Consider the following 6000-nt stretch of genomic DNA (forward strand, 5'->3'; position numbering starts at 1 on the left):
ATTACTGCTCAGTGTGAAAGCCAGTGACTTGTGCTTGGAACAGATCTGTAAGTGAAACATACATTAAATCCCTGTCTATGCATTATGAATTATTTGTCTGAGTCCATTTTTAAGAGAAAAAAACAGAACAGAGAAACACTAGGTCTAGATAAAGCCTTTTGCATTTTATACAAGTTTCACATCCACTGTAGATTATTTGCAGTTAGCCAAAGACGAATAAAGCTAATTGTTGTACAGTTTGATTCTACACTTTAAGACTGGGTATAAAAATGTCATATTTGAGAATAAAATTCCATATTTAATAATGTATTTTAAGTACTCTAAGTACATTACAACTTATTTTTTTCTGTCCAGCATAATAGTAGTATAGTAAGTAATTAAATAAATATTTAAATAAATATTTTAATCTTTAATCACATATTTTAAAACTACGTTCCAATAAAAGGATTCATAATGGTGCGTCTTTCTCTTCCTAGAAAATACTGTTTTTAAGCAAGTGTATCTATTATTTCAAACAAAATGTGTCCTTTCAGCTTTACATCTACCAAAATACAAAGCTGCAAAACAGATGCCGAGCTGGCATTTTTGCCATTGGACTAATTAGCAATATTAGCAGATTTGCTATGTCTTGATTGCACTTGCTTGGTGTTTGCTTGTGTTAGCAAAGTTGTTTGCTTGCTAGTTTTTTACCATAAGTAATATAATCATAACAAATGCACATGTACAGTTATGACAGCGGTGTATAAGTGAATTGCACTTGAAACTGTAGGGGCACCTGTTATGACCCCTACCCTTAAGACCTTACACACCGGACACGTGTTTTCATGTGATTAAGCTGTACATTAAAACTATTTTTCAAACCTATTCAGCCAAGTCAAACTTTCACATGAACACTTGAGTTTTGCCAGTGATACTGCGGCTTTTATTTTTTTCAGACCAAGCTCAATTTTTCCGAAGTTTCGCTTCCAACGAGTACACAGCTGACCAGTCAAACTGCATATTGTTGACAACGTCACATTTCGAAACACTGAAGACGGCAGACTGCTTCTTTCACAGAACTCTATTTTATATGATAAGGGGGAAAGAACTACAGAGATGGCCATTTCAAAGGCAATGTGTGGAGAGGAACAACAAATGAGCTTCAGTATGACGATGGTGTGGATATCAAGCTTCAACAGTCTATGTTAAACATCTAAACTTCCAAGCAGGCGACCCCTGTCCTATGAGGAGTTTGAATGAACCAAATGCACACAGCTGGAGCTGTTTACAAATCACAGCTAGCCACTGCTCTCGGTCAGGCAGCTCTCTAAAATTACTGCCTTGCTGCTTCAAACTAGGTGACGTCCTGAAATCCATTCTGAAATGCGCTGTGGTTCAGTTTCAGCTCCTGAACACAAACTTGAAACTTGCCAAGTTCTCCTCTCTTTCGCAATATTGGGTGTACACAGGTATGTTGTTTCTCTCTCTCTTATTTTATTAAGTAAAAAACCCAGGGTCATCCTTACTGACATTGATGACATCTGTTTTTATTAGTGGTGCGTTTTGTTTTGTTTTATTTATTTTTTTTCATGAGCTTGATAATTCTCAAAATTGTATCATGCTTGATGTGAATAGTCATAGACATCAAATTATTTGCAATTTCATGCTGGGTTTTTTGCTGTCGTTAGGCAGCCCAGTGGGGCGAACAACACTGACCCAAATCAACCACAGAAAGACATCTTTATTACAGCCAAATCCATGGGATTTATTAACATAACATACAAATTACCAAGACACTAAATCAATTTAACAAAAGGCACACAGTCAAAACATAAGTTTACAGCGACACACACACACAAAAAAAAAAAAAAAAAAGGCTGGGAGGCAACTGGGAGCAACATCAGCTGTCCCCACACCAGAAACCTCTTTTCCAATCCTGCACAGGAGCTTTAAAGCACTTCATTCAGGCCAGGTGCTCCTCATTAAGCAATCAGACATGGACAGAGCCAGAGAGGACAGAAGAAAACACTGTCACAAAGCAAACAAACAAATAAATAAATAAATAAATAAATAAATAAAATAAAATAAACTTGCATAACGTTGCCTTAACATGCTATTTTCTTCTACATTATCTATTTTAATACCATAAAAACATGTGGTCAAATAAATGTCAAGTCAGATTCTGGTATCAGCTGTGTTTTGACTAAATGTGTAGTTATTGTGTTTTAGCTTTGTAGGCCAGAATAGTCATAAGTTTTTTTTTTAAGTTACTCTTCAGCAAAAAGTTACAATAGATCTGATACTTTTCTCAATGATGAAATTCTGCAACTGTTGCTCTCATGAAACGGTTTTGTGGCTTGAGAGGTTTGTCATGAATGTTAATTTCATAGTCTGCTACATGAGGCCTCTCTCGTCCTTTCCAAAGAATGCTGGGTAATTGAGGCTTGTGGTTTGGCTGCTGGGAGCGCTGAGCTGGAGGAGACCGGGGAGCAGAGTGAGAGCGGGAGTCTGGTGGTCAACCTCATTCAGGAGACAGTAGACAGAGTAAAAATTATGCGGTCAAACCAGGAACAAGGGACTGATTCAAAATAATGGGAGAGAAATTGCACGGATCAGAAGGTAAAGAGTGCTGAAAGACGCAGGCGGTGTTGAGATGTGGACGAGTGGGAAAAACAAAGCGAAACATGGCCGAGGGTGAAACCTGGCACCATGTAGAACAGTACAACTAATTCGGGGATGGGACCAGAAGACAGTGGGCCTACATTCTTAAATCTAACACACGTATCTTTGTGTCTGGGTTTAATTTCTCCGACAATATGAGAACGGAAGCACGTTGATGAAGATTGTGCTTAGTCCACATCCTCCTCCCAGCGTGACTTTGGAGTGCTGTTGCCCATGCTTGCATGGAATGTGAAATAGAGACTCGATACACTGTGATGAGCCAGAAGTGAACCACACTGGTATGACAGACTCAACTCCATCGTTTGCATGATGATTTATTTGAGCAGTGTCAGTAATTAAAACCTGCAGTCAGCTCTGAAAACAAAATGCTGATCTGGAAGTCTGCAAAGATTTATTAAGTGCATGGTGTCGTATCAATAAGAAAAATCCCACCTGCTGTGAATACTGGATGCAAAATTTGAGCGGGGTGAAGAGCTGCTTAATCTTCTGGTTGGAGGAAGAGTTACATGTTTGCTTACATATTTCACATCTCCATTATAGGCAGAGATGGTATAATTATTAGAAAACCCCTGAAGTCTTTCACATGTGCCATGCTAGCAGCTCTGAGGTTGTATTTAGGAACCGAACTGCCCATTGTTCAGAAGTACCATTTTTGTGAACCCTGACTGAAAAATGTCCCACCGGACCAAAAAGCCAATGCTCTTAAGGCCTGTTGTTCCAAAAAAACACACTTTTCCTGGAGTTTTTTTTTTACTGTTAGTATCTTAATGTATTCTGATGTGCAAACAAGTGACCTTCATTAGGTGATGTTTGTCGTCATGGTAACAATAGTCATTCATTGTTAGGTTTAGGCACCAAAACTTCCTTTTTAGACAACAAGATGGTTTGAATTCCAGTAAATAAGTTAGTTACGTTAATTAAGTTATGTTCTGTGGCTAAGTTCGGAGCCATGGGCCTTCAGAGCATTGGGTGTTTGTTTTCAGGATAATGGGCTGTCAGACAAAGTGGCTTTCAGGCCAGTGGACCATTGGACATCACAACACTGGCATGGCACCACTTAGCCAAAGCATTATTTTGAGCTAAATGCTAACACCATCATGCTAACATGCTCAAAATGATAATGGGGATGTGATTTTAATTTCACCATGTCAGGTGGGTATAACTAGACAGATTCATCCATGTTCACCATCTAAAGGTGCGTTCCATTCGGAAATTCTGACTTCCCAGTACAAATTGCACATCAACAGTAGTAAAAGCTGTTTATTAGCGCTTCTATTTTTATTGTTTTATTGTTTTTAAGAAAATATGTTGTATTTATCTGCTCTAAATGCGTTTTTAAATGTTTCAATATGATCTTTATGCCTTTTTCCTTTTATTCTGTAAATCTTTTAATATGGAAAGCACTTTGTGCGTAAGCTTGAAAAGTGCTATATAAATAAAATTATTATTATTATTATTATTATTATTATTCTGCTAATATAATACTGCAGTGCATTTGGCTTTTAGCCATGCTGTTAGCATGACCTCAGAGACTTTCTGATCTTACAGGTCCACAAATCTTTGTCCCTACTGTAGAAGGTGACCTACTGGACCTGGCATAAAATTATACTCCAATAATAATGAAGATAAGTGTGATAAGATAAGATAATTGACTGTGGGTCATTGCAGATGACTTTAATGGGTTTATAATGACATCTTTGGGGGTAATAGTATTCTCTTTATGACCCTTCATTATTCAAGGTTAACTGTTTCGCCTTATGTCAAAGTGTTGAGTTAAGGATTGAAATGAAATGTGATGTGTGCACAATGAAAGAGTGAGCACACACACTGCCCTCCTGTTTGTCTGTCAGCAGGAATCTATTGTGCGTCTGTCTGTCAGTACTCTCAGGAGGTTTATGTATGTGCCCATTAAGTCCATGCTGTCCTTCAACAAGTGCTGTCACAGTTTTCACAAGTTGTTTGAGATTTTCACTCTTTTCCAGCCTTTTGTTTGCAGTACAGATTGTAAATCCTTCTCAGGCAATTTGTGATTCTGTCTAATATAAGTAAAACTGTCCCGACTTAATTTCGCTAGTTAAAAATTATTAATTACTTAAAGGTAAACTATGCAGGGTTTCTCCCCAAAAATGTATCAACTCATTAAAAGAAATAATCCCTCTGAATCGCCACCCACAGCCCACCAGCAGAGACCCCACCCTCTCCTCATAACTTCTTATTTTCAAATTAATTTGGTGTGTTTAGGAGGCTTTAGCAAGCCAAAATGTTGGTATTTGATTTCCTGGGAATAAGACCTAAAAACTCAACTGTCCTTCGGGTGTGTTTTCAAACAGCAATAAATCCTGGTGTTCCTCCGTCAGGCTTTTTGGGGATGGAAAACTGCCATTCAAAAAATTAATGATGTTTAGGTCAAGATTAATTGAGTAACATTTCAGATGAGTCAGACTCATGACCAGTGAGTTATATAAATTCAGAATGGTAGTGCCAACTATGAGTTGAATTTTACAGCATCTGTAATATGTCAACACTGTCTCCTAAAATTGGTTCATATGGTACAAATTTGTTTTGCTGGTTACATTTTAGAGGGAAATGTACTGCAAACTGCTACCTGTGTTATGTTCACCAGGAAGGTTTTTCTAGTGAGCGCAATGCTGTGCGCATGGTTACACATATGGTTGTAATTTGTACAATGCTCTAAATAATTGTGCAATTTTACGTTAAATGGTGCATAGAAGAATAGCAGATATGGAATGTTAAATAGCAAATGGATAATGTGTTTGTTAGGTGCAATATGGTGAAGAATTTAGCTTCTACACCTCACAGTTCATGAGTTATGAGCAAATACATGCAAAAGTGCTTTACGGCGTAAATGCCTACATGGTTGATTTGACCACTAATCTTTAAAGCATCTGCACCAAAATCAAATCAGCTCTTCCTTGGTTCATGGCTGAACTTCACAGCAAATGTCACCAAAATCTGAGTAGAAACAGACAAACAGAGACATGGAAACATTACCTCCTTAGTGGAGGTAACAACAAATTCAATGACACGCCACGTCTTGTCAGTTGTGCTGTTTATTTTCATAAAGACACACAGGAGGACGTCCAAAGTTTAATCTCATCATGTAGTCACTGCACAAACACTGAATAATGTCATATGACTTGTGCGCTATATGTATTAAATTAGATATTTGTACGTGTGTTTTGATTGTAACAAGATTTAACTGTCTCTCTCACACACAGACTGTCACACAGGAACAGGCCAAAACACACACACACACACACACACACACACACACACACACACACACACACACACACACCGGCATGCAGCCTGGAAGCT

The sequence above is a fragment of the Lutjanus erythropterus genome, chromosome 2 (genome assembly GCF_056507025.1).
Source record: "Lutjanus erythropterus isolate fLutEry1 chromosome 2, fLutEry1.hap2, whole genome shotgun sequence".
Taxonomy (NCBI): domain Eukaryota; kingdom Metazoa; phylum Chordata; class Actinopteri; order Lutjaniformes; family Lutjanidae; genus Lutjanus; species Lutjanus erythropterus.